The sequence below is a fragment of the Protopterus annectens genome, chromosome 6.part0, assembly GCF_019279795.1.
Source record: "Protopterus annectens isolate FY-2018-M chromosome 6.part0, PAN1.0, whole genome shotgun sequence".
NCBI classification, from domain to species: Eukaryota; Metazoa; Chordata; order Ceratodontiformes; family Protopteridae; genus Protopterus; species Protopterus annectens.
This window is the reverse complement of record NC_056737.1, coordinates 857,271,664-857,290,152: the sequence shown is the minus strand read 5'-3', so window position 1 is coordinate 857,290,152 and position 18,489 is coordinate 857,271,664. Positions and strand designations below refer to the sequence as shown.

Below are 18,489 nucleotides of genomic sequence, written 5' to 3'. Positions count from 1 at the left end.
TCTATTCATGTGCCAGATTTATTTTTGTAGGCAATCCATTACTAATAGATATGTTTATTCTATTATATTATTTCTAAATTACATAGGTTTGTACATTTATTAAATTTATTGTTTTCATTCCATGACAGGAAGTGATGTCATACTATTTGATTGGAACGGGTATTTATTGGTGGGTTGTTCCTCTGTTTCAGTGTTGTACTACTGATGAAAGCTATGTGCTGAAACCGGTCTAGTTTTCAGTTCCAATAAACTCTTCTCAGCTTATCCTTGGTGCTGTGTCTTCATTTTGATTCACACTAATTTGGTTGTGTTGCATCAGCCGTACTTGCTAGCTCCTTTCTGTATACCTATGAAACAGCATACTAATTTGGGGAACATTAACAAGAAAAAATGTAACTAGAAGAAGAAAAAGGCTGCAAATCCAAATAATATAGGTTTCAGAAACTACAAATTAAGGAAGAACAATTGTTGTGGAAAATATTGCAAAGGATAATCTGAAAGGTGATAAAGTCTATGTATCTGAACATATGTGAATTTTGAAGCACAGCTTCACCTGCATGTCAACCTTTTTTTTTATCACAAACGGATTTCCTTTCTTTTTTAAACCAATCTAACTGCCAGAAATGATGGTAGTAACAGTGTGGTAATCAATAAAATGTGGGCAATCAAATCAGATTCATAGAGATCAATCAAATTATACACATTTGGGGATAGTATGCTTTACAGTCTCAGGCTTTTAAAGCAATGGATACAAAGCCAGTGGCATAAAGGAGGATTTACCACATAATTTGGAAGTGCGGTAATTAGTACAAATGTGTGTTAAAATAATTCAGTATTACAGTATAATAACTAGAGAGGAAAAGTGAGGTGATTTCAAGCAATTATTTTTTAATACACAAAGAGCAAGGAGGAGTGGGAGGTGGTCAATATACAACAGGCAAAGAAAGGCTTTGAAGAGTTTTCTTCTCCCTCCAAAGCATTAGCTGTGCAACCAGTCCCTTTTGCTTCATCTTCTCCCAAATGATCTAAAATGAAGTTTAAGTAATCTTTGTTTGTAGTAAAATAATTCAAGGGTTCCAGGTTAAAGGAATTAAATCTTCATCAACAAATAAATAAGACATGCTTGTGTGATAGATTCTTATCCAATTTATTTTCCACTTTTGCTGCCACCTTCAAGGTAAACCTAGATAATTGATTGGGCAGCCTCAAATTCTCCCCTGATCTATCTTGTACCGCCCACCTTGAAGATGGATGTAACTTTTAAATATGGGTTGTTGACTAGACTTGTAATGGTCTCCTTTTCAAATGATGTCCTGTTTGCCCTTTTGAAATATCCAGTTAGTGTCTCTCCTGCCACCCCCTTCTACCTCCTCATTTAGGTTCTGAGTGTTTTCTGAGGCACCCAAGAGGTCAACAGACTTGCCTGAGTCAAAACCTCCACTAAAATGATGCAAAAAGTGCTTCTGCAAATGTAAACACACTGAATTAGAAACTGATCTCCCAACAGTGGATCCAGATGACAAAAAAGATTGCAACTTCCTTCATCTCCCTGGATGATCCCAATTTGGGGAGCTTCTTTAGATCTTGCAATGGGAGAGATGTCGGTCCTGTGAACCCATTTTTCCACCAACAAAGACAGCAAAAAGCATGATGCTTTACCTCACAGTCCTCTGTGTAGTGCTTCCTAAAGTGTACATCTCTCAGTATGCCAACATAATAGCTTGGGAAAAACCTGACACATTGGTCTTTGTGCCAAATAAGATAGACTCGATTTTCCACCTCCAAGACAATGCTTTGGTTGGAAAGTGATTTCCAGGCCAGATGTCACTGTATCATCAACCAACAATAGCCCTACTCACCATTAACTAGATAATAAGGGGCACATTTAGGAAATAGGTATTTACAAGTAGCTAGTTACTTAACCTTCATGTTGTATTTCCAGAGGAACATGTCAGATGAACAGAACCAATGATAGAGGGGTTATTAAAGGGTTTATTGAAGGAGAAGACTGGCACTCAGGTAACCACTTCCTCCAGTCTTAGTGTTGGAAGGTGCTATTAGAACAGTAAGAGTTGACATTGCCATAAGCTGTCAGTCCTGGCTGGATGTAATACAGTTCACTAACAGCATCTAGGCAGATATTGTAGACTGTTCCTTTAAAGGATTCCTCCTGTTTGACCCTGATTTTAGTGAACATCATGAGAGCATTAATGAATAAGGAATGACTCTCACTGCTGTTGGTGTTAACGTTCACTCTCCAAAGTGTACCATTTCCATGGTGCATAGGAGCCATGATATAAGGTCCTGGACTTGTTCATAGCAGCTTCAGCATGAGGGCACAGGAAACAGACACTCACTTCAGTGTAGATCCAGCAATGTTACAGGCACTGAAACCAGTGTCTTTGACAATCCCAGGTAACTGTGGTTTCCCCCTGGGCAGATTGCAGCAACCATGATTCTTTACATAACTGTCATCTGCAGAAACAGAGTTTCTCCCTCCATGACTTTTCTAAGAGACAAATCTCCATAGATAAATCAGTAAGGGGAACTCCTTTCTCTCTCAAACCCATAATTCATTGTTGCCCCCAATCCATTTATATTCACTGGCAGGAAAAGAAATATAAAAGCTCCTCAAGAAAGTAGCCATCCAGGAGGTCCCACTGGACCAGAAAGGCTGATCATTATGCCGCTGCATTGGAAGTGAAAGGTTTTAAGGTTGTACATAAAATTAATACAAATATAATTATGATCATTTAAACTGCACACAAATTAAGGACATTTAACAACTGTGGATTCTATACAATCAAAAAGATGATGTAAACAAAGATTGTTGTTCTAGAAACCTTAGAAGGTATACTACAGAACGTGGTAGAGTTAAAATTTGGGGAAAACAGTATCAGTCTGTAGAAAAGACTACCTTACTAGTGGAGTGTTAAATTTGTTAACCTGTTCAAAAAGAGGAAAAAGCCCCTTTTGTCTGTATAAAAAATACTCAAGTGCTGCCAATAAGTCCAAATTAAATAAAGTGAATAAAGAATTTCAGTGAAAAATTAAACTAGACAAAATACAATATGAAATGAATTTGGCAAACAATTTAGAGAACGAAAAAGCATATTACAATTACATTAACACTCATAAAAGATTACATAATCCAATTAGAATTCTTAATTTGAATATACTAATGCTGAATGATGCAAGTCATATCTCAAATGAGTTTAACAAATATTTCACAAATATTAACAACTTTCATATAAGTCCAATACCCATACTGAGTAATATCATAATTAAGACTGATGTTTGCCCAGTTGTAAGCCATGAAATTATTGATAATGCACTGAAGAAAATATGGAAAGTCACATCAATGGGCCCAAAAATCCCTTCTATTTTAGCATTAAATTTAGGATCAGAGTTGAGTTTGTTATTCAGCATTATTTTTAACAAGTTAGTTTACTGCAGTGGTGCAGCGGTAGCATTGTTGCCTCACAGCAAGAGGTTCTCCAGTTTGATTCTTGGCTGGAGTGGCTTCTTTGCGGAGTCTGCATGTCCTCCCTGTGTTTCTGTGGGTTTTCTCCAGGTACTCCTGTTTCCTCCCACATTTCAAAGACATGCACCTGGAGCATTTCTCCTTGGGCCTCAGCTGAAAATTGGCTTTGTTCCAAGTCGGACTTTCCTGGTAAACAAATATTAAATAAATCATGTCTGACATAATGCCAGCATTGTGGAAATGCTTCTGCATTACACCATGTCCTAAACAAGGCTATTGAACTGAAGATAATTGCATACCTATTAGTTTGACACCAGTCCTGAGAAAACACTGAGAAAAGATGTATAACTGATCCAAACGGAAATAACATTACAATTAAACTGACACATATTTGTCAACATGACATCATGAAAGGAAGATCAATACTTACTAATCTGATCAAATTTAATGACCAAATTACTATAGCAATTGCCTTAGGATTATCTTATGGTGTTATATTTTTAGATAAAGTTAATGGATCTGACACTTTGCCTCATGGTACGATACACAGGTCCAGGATAAGTGCTGGATATAATCTTTACATAATTCAATGGATAATGTCATGATTTACAGGAAGGACAATCTGCAGTTATTCAGGGTGCATTACCAATTCATTCTGGAGTCCCTAAGGGTTCTATTTTAGAACCAATGTTATTTAATTTGCTTTTTTCATGTATCCCAATACTAGATTCCTGTTGGATTATTAAGTATGCATAAGATTGCAAGGTTGTTTTTTCTGTGGTTAGCACTAAGGAACTTCTTGAATTGAATAGCTATTTATAAACAAAAGCCAGTGCTTCAGACTCTTAAGATAAGATTTAGTACAGAAACATGCATGTTTATGTACTTTGGCAAGATAGTAATTAAGGAACCCTTGACTTTGGAAAACACCATATTAGGTGGTGTCTGAATTCAGGGATCTCAGAATTACCAACACAAATATCTTTCATTTTTTAAACATAGTAAACAAGGTGGTGAGACAAGTAACTATTAAGGAATATAGCAACTAGAGATATGTTTTCTGTGATAAATCTTTATAACAATTAAATTGATACACTTTTACAATCTAGTTCATTCTGTATTTATACATCTGGTCAGTTAAGAAATGCCTTGAAACAGTACAGCGACAATTTTCTAAAAGAACATTACTCTTGTCAAATTTAGATTATTATGAAAGATACCAACCATTACCTTCGAGGTAAAGTAATATTAGCATTTAGATCTATGCATTGTGAAATGCTGAGGGTGTCATTGAATTTGCAGATCAATAAAAACATGAAAACCACCAGGTATAATAATCTGATGTATTGTATAAATTATAATAAGAATAAGTTAAAAAGATCATTTTCTTGACAGTCTTATCTATTTGAAATGCAGTCTTTATCTTGGTGCTTTTATGGAAATCTTAAAGCATTTAATTAAAACTTAGATAATAGGGTTGAACAGGATGTTTACAATTCTAATTTCAGGGAGTCTGATCTCCTTGAAAGCCTTAAGACCAGAATTCAGTTAACTTAACTTTTGTCCTTATGAACTTGTGAACATATTCCCAAGTACTAAAAATCGCTGCATAAGGAAAACTGCATCAGTCGGCTCAGATATTAATCGTTTTATATAGATGTGGTCCTTCACTTGTCTAATGCCCTTTCATTTCCTTTTTTCTAAAATAATGGAAAACTGTGTACTTTCCATAGTTTACTTTGATATCAACTCCCCTTTCTTATTATCTGATTCTTAACACAGATTATGTTCAGATCATGACACTAACGCATCTCTCCTTGAAATAAACAGAAATATATGAATGGAACCTACCTGTGATAGTATTATTTTACTTCACTGCTTAACCTATCAAAGGCACTTGATGCCCATCAATTTTCAGCTGTTTCTTAGCAGACTCTCTGCATGTTCCACAAGGTCTCTGTGTTTGTCCCATTTCTGTTTTACATCTTTGTGAATGATATGCGAAAACATGGTGGTATTTTTAGGTTAACTCCATGTGCTGGTGACTAAGTGCTACTTCATTCTGTGTTTCCTATGTTAGTGCTTCAGGATGGATGTCCTTTTTTTTTCAAGGTGGGTGATCATCATGGATATATAGCTAAATGTCCTAAAATAGAAAAAACATGTTATTTGGGGGATATATTAGACTCTTTCTTCATTTGCTTCTACTTGTTTATTTCATCCATGGATTACTTAAGCTCCAAACGTCTGAAATCAACCTTTTGAGATATTTTAGATATAGATATAAGGTTTGGCCATCATATCGAGTCTGTCATTACAAGAATCAGCTAGAGACTAGGCATACTATATATGACAGGCTATCCATATAGCTTATGCTTTCCTGTTACCAAGTCCTGTATGCTTGCCACATGCTAATTAAAATGATCACAGTCACCACTACACAGAAATTTAAATTAGCCTATAATAGCATGGCATGCTTTACTGTTCATATACTTAATTTCTATCAGCTCTATAAAATGTTAAATAAACTTACATCACTAGAACTATCTAAGTACCTAAAGTTAATATAATTTATAGTTGGTCATAAAGTATTATATAACAATAACTGACAAATATTATCTATGACATTGGCTTATTATACCCTTCCAAGGCCACTTTTCTTCACCATAGTACAAGTCAAACCATCTGCCATCAGATAAAGAGACCCAGGCTATCATGTCTACATAGCTAAACAGTGGAAAAACACCTTTTGAACAAACTAGAACTTATTTCCAAACAAGGATTCAAACTGACTATCAAGTCCCTCCTAACCAGTAGCTGATCTTGTAACTCTGGGGTTACATGACCAAGCTAAATAATCATAATCATCTCTCTAGTTTTCCACTCTGTGTATCTCACTTTCTATTAAATGTTCTGCTCCTTCTGCTATCATCTGTTTTCACTCCTTTTTCTTTCTTTCTTTCTTTCTTACTTTCTTTCTTTCTTTCTTTCTTTCTTTTTCTTTCTTTCATATCCTGTTGTACGTCACACTTGCCCTTCTATATTTGTTCACTTCCTTCCATGTCGCACTCACCATCCCTGCTTCTTTATAGTGTCAGGATCCTTTATAATTCTAACGTCCTACTCCCACAATCCTCCTGTCCTCGGCGCCACACTTTTCTGTTGTACTCCCTGCACCTTTCACTCCTATTCCTCTCCTTTATTTATTTATTTTATTTGACATTTGTTTACCGAGAACGTCTAACTAGTATAATATCCCATTTTCAGTGGAGGCCCAAGGAGTAAAGCTCATAATTGACATAATATGGTTACAGTTAAATAAAGTTATTACAAAGCCTAATACAGAAGAATATTAATAAAAATAAGAATAAGATATTAGCTAAGTAGAAATTCAACTTCAGCTCATATAGGATGAACCCTTTCATGCTGCAAATATTTGGACAGCTATAGAAAGCTGAAAAAGAACATCGTCGATGGACAGAGTATTTACAGGTTGCAGTTTATAGAGATAATATTAAACACAGAGTACACTGTAAAAAAGATGACTACATAACATAGCCTAAGCAAAAATATATTTGATCTTTCTCTAATAGATTTTGCAAATCCCTTCTATCTGAACATTGTCATAGTATGCTGGTAATGCAAAGAGGGAGGAACTAATTCAGCCCACTTATTCTTTCAAAAAAGTCTACTGATTATCAACTTAGTCAAACTGCATTTGTTTTTTTGCTAGCCTTGAGTGCATGACACTTACCTTAGCAAATGGTTGTTTCATACTTACAGCTGTAATTTGTCTGTATGCCTTTTCTTCTGTTATTGTACGTTACCAAATAAAATACCATGTTTACTGTTGAAGAATATCCTGTTTATTATATATGATAGTATTATTTACTCATATATGTGTTCACTGGTATAATATGCATATTACATGGTTGTTCTTGTTTTTGCATGATGAGGTATCAAAGATCAGTATTAGGCTGACACTGCAAATGTTTTTTAAATTCCTGCTTTTTTAGTGTCATATAGTTCCCTTTGTGCTCCTATGCATAAATTCATTCACTCTTTGTGGGTAATTACAGGGTCATGCATGACTGCTGCTTTTTTTCCCTAAGGCTTCACTGTGATGGCAGCTCTGTTTGTTTGGACCCATGGTTGAACAACAATAAGCAAACAAGCATACAGTAAAACAACATAATTTCCTATTTTATGAATTACTCTATCATAATTGCCTTCTCCCACTCTCATAATGCACAAATTGCAGCTTCTCCCTTATTCTAACTGTGCCACATTGTGCTGCCACAAAGTAGGCAGCAATATTAAACAGGGTGCGAACTAAAGAAACATACTCAGAAACAATCCTAATGGGAAACCATGTCATATTTTAATGATACAAAACAATATTACAAAAAGGAAGAGTAATATATTACAAATAGGACGGTGCTCACTGATGCTAAGGAAGTGCTCTCTGTGGTGTTAAGAAACTTTTAACAAACATCTGCCAAATCCATTAACTATAGGACTTAATTTCTTATCTCTGGAATCAGGAAAAGAACCAAAAATAATCTGGGACAAAGCTCCTAAGTCAGAGACAATTTTTCAATATTAACACTACTGACTTTCAACATTTATAATATAAGAGGACTATAAGTAACATCTATTTTGTGAAGTTCAAGATGTTATTATGCCTTCAATGAATGTTGTTACTTGTTGACTATAAACCATTACCTTGTCTCAAACAAAACTAACAACTTTTTATGAAAGACAGATCAAAATGTTGAATCTGCATGAGATTCAGACACATTTGAGAGTGATGCCATAAACAATAAGCTAAAATGCTGTGAGTAATAACCATACCATTAAATTCCACTTGAATATCATAAGTTTGCTTCAGTTTAAAGATATGTTGATGTTAAAAAAATAAAGTTTGGTCTTTTTTAAATATATCAAGTATTCAGATATTCCATACATGCCAAAATAGAGTTTTGCCATGTTGAAACTGAAAAAAAAGATAATATGTGCATGCAGGGGTAGTGGAACTGCCCTAGATTACTAGGATCTTCACAGCAATTTCTTATGAATGGGCTGAAAGAGAAAACTATTTGTTTGGACATACAAAGTCTTACTGGTAGCCATGTTTTCAACAGTATGCCTATACTCCGTCTAAATCATCAAGTAGACATTGAACTGAATGACCCTTTTAAATGATGCCCAGTGAAGACAGCAAGGCCCCATATGATGTAATCAGGACAGTTCAGTTATTCCATTGTACAATGTCTGTAGGTGTTGAGTGCCTTCCCCATATGGCATTAGACATCACAGCCTTTAAAGACTTAGGTCATAATGGCATTAATCAACTCTGGCAGATCTGCAGAGGTTAGCAAGTGAATGCACCTGATGGTGTGCCTGTACAGCTATAATCTAGTCTAACAAATATTTATCATTAAAATATCAGAATGCAGAACAAAATAATTTCATGTCTCATTGTGTGGTATAAGGTAAATAGATGGAGTCTGTAAGCCTCAGCTTTGTAAATAAATTAAGTTTTGGCTTCAGCTACTTTTGCTCAGGTTCTCCTCAGACCACCGCTTTATTTTAACACACAATCAGACTTAGGTATTTATCTCTCATCTGGTGCTGGATTGCATGAGGTAGAAATGAACTACTGTACATGAATATAGACTTCCTGATGTACAAGTATGAGAAAAAGTCCAGTGTTGTTTACTTGCCAATAAAGACAGAGGCAATAATGATATTTCATTTCCTTTACTGGCAGTGCATAAAGTGCTTACAACATGGGAAATGAACAATTATTTCTGCACCTTTTGTGAAGGGGGTTATCCTCCTGCTTTATGGCACAGGATCATATGCCCTCTTAATCAGATGCTTTCACTATATTTAATCATTCCAATACTCCTCATATCTGCCATGTCACACCAGCAGACTTTAGGAGAGGCAGAATTAATACCACAGATATCTACCATGACTGGTCATCAGCAGCCTTCCTTCTGTCTTGCAAATATAACAATATAGGAGGAAACATCTCTGATCCTGAAGTCATCACCCCTTCCCCTTCTTTGTAGTGTACTTCTTTAATCACCCTTCATTTCACCCATCCCATAACAGTCTCTTATACAAAGTACTACTTTATGTCCCTTTGCAAAGTTTCTCATTTTATTTGTTTTTTGTTTTGCTTTCTATATACTTTTCACCATGCCTGCTAACCATGAAGTATATCACAATCAGGCATGGTCCATTTGTTCCTCAACATCAGGAATTTCAAAAAGTGTTGAGGTGAGAGTTGATCATTAGGGGCCATTATTCAGACAGCATGTAGGTGTCATGTGGCCTTGCTGAAATCCTGGCTATGAGGTCATTTTTTGAATGGGCCTGACCTCAATCTTGGTGAGGGGGGCATGCAATCAGTGTCACTAAGGAGATCCAAAATATCTTCCCCATATAAGTACATGCTTCTGTATACTTAGCTTAAAGTCTACCATAAAGCAATAGCTCAATTAGTCTAATGCCTAACTCAGGCTGCTGATCTGCAGTACCATTCATCCTCCGAAGTATTGTAGCAGTGTACTGCTGGCTCCCCTCCAAGATCGATGCAACCATACCCTCCTATTAGGTTCATCAATTGCCTGAACCCATAGTTAAACTCAGGTCACCCAGGCCTTAGTGAAAGATTTATCCCTGTATGCCACTGGAGATGGCAGTCTGTTTTTGAATTATTTCAGTTAGCAGGTAAGATAAGCAGAATGTTTGTCAAACAGTTAAATGCTACTAACAACTGACAACTCTGATATGTAAGACCTGAGACACAGACTAGAGGGCAGGATCCAATAAAAACGTGCCTGTATCATAAACTCATTAGAAGGCCTTCTACTAAGTGATCCTTAAGCTTAATAATAGAAGTAGTAGTCAGAGGGTATCTGTGAAGATCTGAATACATTTAAGAAATAATAGAAAGGCTCATTAAAGTTAAGGTAGTTGTTGCTTCATTTATCAATATTTAGATATCTGTGTTTTGAGTTAAAATTTCATCCAACATTCCCAAGCTGAAACTCATCCAGATCTTGGATGTGTATCTTAACTGCTTTGCTTGGTGAAAATATTGCCATACAGCAAAAAAGTGTGTGCCTGAATATCTGAGCATGCCATCTTCCTTAGACCATAGATGCAAAGACATTTCAGGCAGAAAAGGCTATAATTTGTTCAGAGTTTATTCACTACTTTCCTCATAATATCAAGAAATGTTATGTACTAAACAGTCCATGATATGCTAGACAGTTAAATCAGAAGGTTTTCTTAACACATTTGGATGATGGCAGCCATATCTTGATGTGTCTTTATAATAATGAGAAATGCATTGTGATCAACTAGCATTATATAATATGCATTGCCAAGTCACAAGGCTTTCTCTGCATATTGGGTAAAGGCAACCAGATGTTCTTTAGACTTTGTTGTTCTTGGGTTGAAATACATACATAACAATCTTAACTCCCATCTGATATACAGAGTAGTGCTTCCCCTAAATTGGAAAGTTTCAGAAACTGAAAATAGAAATGTGCAGAATGGTGCATGGTACAGTTTAAAATTTATGCATCATATTGTCTGGTTCTCTAGTTCAATTCTTACCTAGGATGCCTTCTGTTTGAAGTCAACATATCATTCCAGTATCCATACAGGATTTTGTCAGGTGATATGGTTTCTTTCACTTCTGAAAGGCATGCTGAGGTGAACTTTTGTGTGTGTGTGTGTGTGTGTGTGTGTGTGTGTGTGTGTGTGTGTGTGTGTGTGTGTGTGTGTGTGTGTGTGTGTGTGTGTGTGTGTGTGTGTGTGTGTGTGTGTGTGTATTTTGTCATAGTCTGTTGTCCTATCCTAGGTGTAATGTCTCTTCCTTGTGCTCACTGAGTGTCTAGACTTTCACATGGCACTGAATTGAATAAAGTGGGTATTACAGAATGAAGCTATGCACAAAATGATTTATAATAAAAACCCAAGCATGCATTTAGTAGATTGTTCTGGGTCCTCATTCAGAGACTATTTATACCACAAAGAAGATGAAATGACTGCAGCTAACATATTGATTTCCAAGAAATTAAATGTATTTAAAAATTAAATGTATTTAAAAGTTATGTCTAGCTTAAATGGAGGTTGTGTGAGTCTTTTTCATTTCTCAGGAAAGTGTTAGAGGTCAGAATCTGGATATTTAGTGTTCACTACCCCTCATGAATAGAGCAGACAGATCTCTACATCTGGAAAAACCTTGCTCTTAATTGTTTCATGTACGGTATAAATAGCTGTTATAAAAGCTTTCAGTAAAGAAAATTGTAACTGTAAGCTTGACTGGAATGCTATGTAATTTCTCATTACTTGGTGTACTTGTAAGAGAATAAACTAAAGGAAATGCCTTAGGCTTTAAGCTTCCTCTGTTTTAGACAATGGAACACGTTTGGCTTCTAACAGTGTAGATATCACTAGAGAGGCAGAAACCAAGTGCGACTCTAAAGGGTTTTGAGAACAGGATGTACCAGGAGTCCTTGACACTTTGAGATCAGAGCTTTCAAAAAGACAACAGCTGTGGATATTCACTTGTCATGTGCTAAAGAGGGGGATCTATCTGATCAGGTTCGCAATATCTTTGGTTTTTGTTTTTCTTTCTGTATACTTTTCACCATGCCTGCTAACCATGAAGTATGTCACAATCAGGCATGGTCCATTTGTTCCTCAACATCAGGAATTTCAAAAAGTGTTGAGGTGAGAGTTGATCATTAGGGGCCATTATTCAGACAGCATGTAGGTGTCATGTGGCCTTGCTGAAATCCTGGCTATGAGGTCATTTTTTGAATGGGCCTGACCTCAACCTTGGTGAGGGGGGCATGCAATCAGTGTCACTAAGGAGATCCAAAATATCTTCTCCATATAAGTACATGCTTCTGTATACTTAGCTTAAAGTCTACCATAAAGCAATAGCTCGATTAGTCTAATGCCTAACTCAGGCTGCTAATCTGCAGTACCATTCATCCTCTGAAGTATTGTAGCAGTGTACTGCTGGCTCCCCTCCAAGATCGATGCAACATACCCTCCTACTAGGTTCATCAATTGCCTGAACCCATAGTTAAACTCAGGTCACCCAGGCCTTAGTGAAAGCTTTATCCCTGTATGCCACTGGAGATGGCAGTCTGTTTTTGAATTATTTCAGTTAGCAGGTAAGATAAGCAGAATGTTTGTCAAACAGTTAAATGCTACTAACAACTGACAACTCTGATATGTAAGACCTGAGACACAGACTAGAGGGCAGGATCCAATAAAAACGTGCCTGTATCATAAACTCATTAGAAGGCCTCCTACTAAGTGATCCTTAAGCTTAATAATAGAAGTAGTAGTCAGAGGGTATCTGTGAAGATCTGAATACATTTAAGAAATAATAGAAAGGCTCATTAAAGTTAAGGTAGTTGTTGCTTCATTTATCAATATTTAGATATCTGTGTTTTGAGTTAAAATTTCATCCAACATTCCCAAGCTGAAACTCATCCAGATCTTGGATGTGTATCTTAACTGCTTTGCTTGGTGAAAATATTGCCATACAGCAAAAAAGTGTGTGCCTGAATATCTGAGCATGCCATCTTCCTTAGACCATAGATGCAAAGACATTTCAGGCAGAAAAGGCTATAATTTGTTCAGAGTTTATTCACTACTTTCCTCATAATATCAAGAAATGTTATGTGCTAAACAGTCCATTATATGCTAGACAGTTAAATCAGAAGGTTTTCTTAACACATTTGGATGATGGCAGCCATATCTTGATGTGTCTTTATAATAATGAGAAATGCATTGTGATCAACTAGCATTATATAACATGCATTGCCAAGTCACAAGGCTTTCCCTGCATATTGGGTAAAGGCAACCAGATGTTCTTTAGACTTTGTTGTTCTTGGGTTGAAATACATATGTAACAGTCTTAACTCCCATCTGATATACAGAGTAGTGCTTTCCCTAATTTGGAAAGTTTCAAAAACTGAAAATAGAAATGTGCAGAATGGTGCATGGTACAGTTTAAAATTTATGCATCATATTGACTGGTTCTCTAGTTCAATTCTTACCTAGGAGGCCTTCTGTTTGAAGTCAACATATCATTCCAGTATCCATACAGGATTTTGTCAGGTGATATGGTTTCTTTCACTTCTGAAAGGCATCCTGAGGTGAACTTGTGTGTCTATGTGTGTGTGTGTGTGTGTGTGTGTGTGTGTGTGTGTGTGTGTGTGTGTGTGTGTGTGTGTGTGTGTGTGTGTGTGTGTGTGTGTGTGTGTGTGTGTATTTTGTCATAGTCTGTTGTCCTATCCTAGGTGTAATGTCTCTTCCTTGTGCTTACTGAGTGTCTAGGCTTTCACGTGGCACTGAATTGAATAAAGTGGGTATTACAGAATGAAACTATGCACAAAATGATTTATAATAAAAACCCAAGCATGCATTTAGTAGATTGTTCTGGGTCCTCATTCAGAGACATTCTGGTTTATGCAAGTATGCATAAGACTATTTATACCACAAAGAAGATGAAATGACTGCAGCTAACATATTGATTTCCAAGAAACTAAATGTATTTAAAATTAAATGTATTTAAAAGTTATGTCTAGCTTGAGTGGAGGTCGTGTGAGTCTTTTTCATTTCTCAGGAAAGTGTTAGAGGTCAGAATCTGGAAATTTAGTGCTCACTACCCCTCATGAATAGAGCAGACAGATCTCTACATCTGGAAAAACCTTGCTCTTAATTGTTTCATGTACGGTATAAATAGCTGTTATAAAAGCTTTCAGTAAAGAAAATTGTAACTGTAAGCTTGACTGGAATGTTATGTAATTTCTCATTACTTGGTGTACTTGTAAGAGAATAAACTAAGGGAAATGCCTTAGGCTTTAAGCTTCCTCCGTTTTAGACAATGGAACACTTTTGGCTTCTAACAGTGTAGATATCACTAGAGGCAGAAACCAAGTGTGACTCTAAAGGGTTTAGAGAACAGGATGTACCAGGAGTCCTTGACACTTTGTGATCAGAGCTTTCAAAAAGACAACAGCTGTGGATATTCACTTGTCATGTGCTAAAGAGGGGGATCTATCTGATCAGGTTCACAAGGAATGTATGAAAATTATAAAGGTATAAAGAACCTGTGCAAAAGGAGGGAGAATGCAGTCACACATGCAAGCACTCACATACACATGCAGACACAAAAAATGGCAGTGCTTGTGGCTGAATATAGATTAAAATTAAAATGGCAGCTTTAATGATACATCTCTTCCTTCCCTGCCCCTACATTATACAAACTCTGTCATATTATATATATATATATATATATATATATATATATATATATATATATATAAACCAAACAAATGGTCCAGGCAGCAGCAAGTGTCAGCCAATATTGTTGTCAGAGTGAAAGCACTTGTGGTGAATTTTTAAATTAAACCTTTGTATTGGCTGACACTTGCTGCTGCCTCTGGTCCTGTATCTGTTATTACTTTTATATTTTATATATATAAATATATCTATATCTATATATATATATATATATATATATATGGGTCTAGGACTATTCACTGAAAGCACATTTGTCTGAAACACATTTGACTGTGCACAATTCGATGAAAGCTCAATTTAGGGAAAACATAATTCACTGAAACACATTTCACTGAAAATAATATATGGCCTTTTCCCCATTGTAGTGTGACCCTGGAGTTAGAATATATAGTAAGAGGGGTGTGGGGGTTTAGTCCCCCACCTATTTTAAATATTTTGAACTATACACATGGATACTTGCAATTTCAATAAATTACTCTTTTCTAAACTTAATATATATCCAACCTATGTGGGGGGCACAGCCCCCACCCCCCCATACTATGTATTCTAACTCCAGGGTCGCACTACAGTGGGGAAAAGGCCATATATAACTTTCAGTGAAATGTGTTTCAGTGAATTGTATTTTCAGTGAATTGTGCTTTCAGTGATTTATGCGCAGCCATTTGACTTTTAGTGAAATGTGCTTTCAGTGAGTAGTCCTAGACCCCCACCTATTTTTGTTTAACATGGAGTTATATTTTCATGTTTTAAACAGAAATAGGTGGGAGGCTGTGCCCCCCACACACCCCCTACTACATATATATATATATATATATATATATATATATATATATATATATATATATATATATATATATATATCACCTCCAGGGTTGCACAACATTGGGGAGGGGGGCAGATCCCTGTTAAGTGCCTTGAATACTGGTTGTCGACCAAATGAATTTCGATCAAATGGTCTGTCGATCTTATGAAGTAGACCCATATATATATATATATATATATATATATATATATATATATGTGTGTGTGTGTGTGTGTGTGTGTATGGGTCCTAGTTAAGTGACTGAAGTTCAGAACTTCAGATTTCATATGGCCGAAACCATATGATCGAAGTTGTAAAACTTTGAACATTTAAATGGAGATCTCCATACAGTGCAGAACGGGAATATTCCCTTTTCCTCTATGTAGCGCGATCTTGGAGTTAGCATATTTTAATATCGGGGGTGTGGGGGGTGTATATGTGTTTTAATTTGTTTTTCTTTTTTTAAATGTTCGAGATTACAAAACTTCGATCATATGGTCCCGACCATATGAGTTCAAAGTTATGTAATTTCGATTATTCAACATAGAACCTTATATATACATATATATATATATATATATATATATATATATATATATATATATATATATATATACACTCATATTTGTTTTGTGGGCCTCTACAGCAGACTGCCTTATGCTCTATGGAGCCACCCCTGGGACGTACAAAGGTGTTAGCATTATATCCTGACTTGCATACCTCTCAACCTCTGAGCATTAAAAATCATAGCACTGGCAGGGTCAAAAAAGAGGAGCCTTTTCTTATTTTGATGGCCAAAATGATGGTACTGTGCCTAAATCATAGTATATGAGAGATAAGCTGATCTGTGTCTCACTAATATCCCATCATGATATTCCTTAATAGAGAAGGGAAATATGTGTAACTACTTTTCTCTTTCTAGTGTAAAATTAAATACTAGACAGCGGCTCCCTTATTGAAGTTAGATTTCTTTTAATGGTTCTGGAATAGTATTTGTTTTCTGAGTAGGCATCACACTCCTAATTCCTAAGTTTTTGGTACAGGATGTGCTGATTTGTGCATTCCATCCCGAGCCAGATGTTAGTCTCAAAGCAATTATATTTTTAGAGTGCATCAGGAATGAAAGGATAATTAATTGTGAGAGGGGAGGTGGATGGGTAACAGGGAGTCAGACAAAAAAAAGAGACAGACCAAGACTATAATTCCTTAACTGTATCTGCCTGATGCTATTAAGCATACTGGAACCAGCAACTGATTCTTCTTAGTATATAAGTTAAAGAAAGGAAGAAAATCTGATGCATGGCAGAGATGTGTGTTGATTAAAGATATTTTTCTGTGTCATCAGTAATATGTATGCATATATACATTTGTCTGTCCATAAATCCAGAATAGCTTTGAAGTTTTCTTCACCTGCTATAATATGGAAAATTTACAAAGATTGTTTGATGACAATAGACGTGGACCATTGGAGTGCAATCTGATTTAAGATTTTAACGATGTTCCAAGATATGTAGGACTGTACTCCAATGATCCACTTATATTGTCATCAAACAATCTTTGTATATTTTGCATATTATAGCAGGTGAAGAAAATTTAAAAGCTATTCTGGATTTTCTGTTTTGTCAGATGCCAAGAGATCTGCCTTCTGATCACCTCAACCAACTTCTTAATCATCATGAGATGATATGACAGACAGACAGACAGACAGATGAAGTTGAGAACATGGAGTGACATGATTATCCTGAGCATTCAACCCAATAATGACTATTTGTTATACAAGAGCTTCGCACTTCATTTCAGACCTCTTATAAAAGCCATGGTGCAGCATGTGGATTTGTCAGAATGCTAAACTAGCTAAACTAGCTGGGGGGAGGTTATTGGTTTAACTAATGAAGTGATTCTGTGCTTTGACTGGATTCTCCAAAGTTTGCCTCAAGAGCAAACATGTGACCAGGGGAAAGCAACACTTTGCCCAGCATATTACTATATATTCTAATACAAAATGAGTATCCAATGAACACTTCAAAGGCAGAGGAGATAAACTAAATATGCATCAAGTTGTAAATTAAACCTACATAAAATGGTCTCTAAATGGGAAGCTATCATTCTTTTACATTTGTCCAAAAGAAGTGTTTATATTTAACAGTTTTTGGCAATACCAATACCAATGGAGACCACAGCAAAAACTGTGATTTAAATATTTAATTAGATTGCCTATTTGGGGAAACATGTCTGCAGCATTAGGTGGTAGAAATATCTGGCTTTACATTAAATTGATTTTTTTCGGGGGGAGGGCAGCATGCGTACCTCTCAGCTTCTTAGTTCAAGAAATCTGGACAACATCTAAAATACTGGAGGGATAAAATAGATTTTAAATATTGCTGTTATAAACTTTCAGAGTTGCTAGAGTAACAGTGTTTGTGTTAGCATGCATTTTCTGAACCTCAATATAACAATGAAATATTTGTAGAAACTGTAGCAAACAGGAGTACTGTTTTTTTTTCTAACATATTTTGTTTCCAGAAAGTATTTAGTATCAGATTGTTCTCATAGATATCACCAGGCAAAATGACATATTTGTCTCAGTGATACATACAAAATTCACATTCTTTAATGCTTATACGCATTTTGACAATCATCATCCACACTACGTCAAGAAAAATGTGTCAAAAAATCAAGTAGTCCATTTATCCAGATTAACTACTTCAAATGAGCATTTTAAGGCAAGAATGTATGAAGTTAGATAAATGTTTATGAACAGAGGCTACAGTAAAGAATTGTTAGGTAATGCAGTGCAGAGATACATGTATGTGCTAGATGAAAAGAGAGAAAGGAAGACATGATAAAT

The 18,489-nt window shown here is 35.8% G+C and overlaps 1 protein-coding gene across 1 annotated transcript in view; it reads left to right on the top strand.

Moving 5' to 3' along the window:
- Nucleotides 1-18,489, top strand: part of AMN (amnion associated transmembrane protein) — a 151,748-nt gene that overhangs the window by 78,627 nt on the left and 54,632 nt on the right. The window lies entirely within an intron of this gene.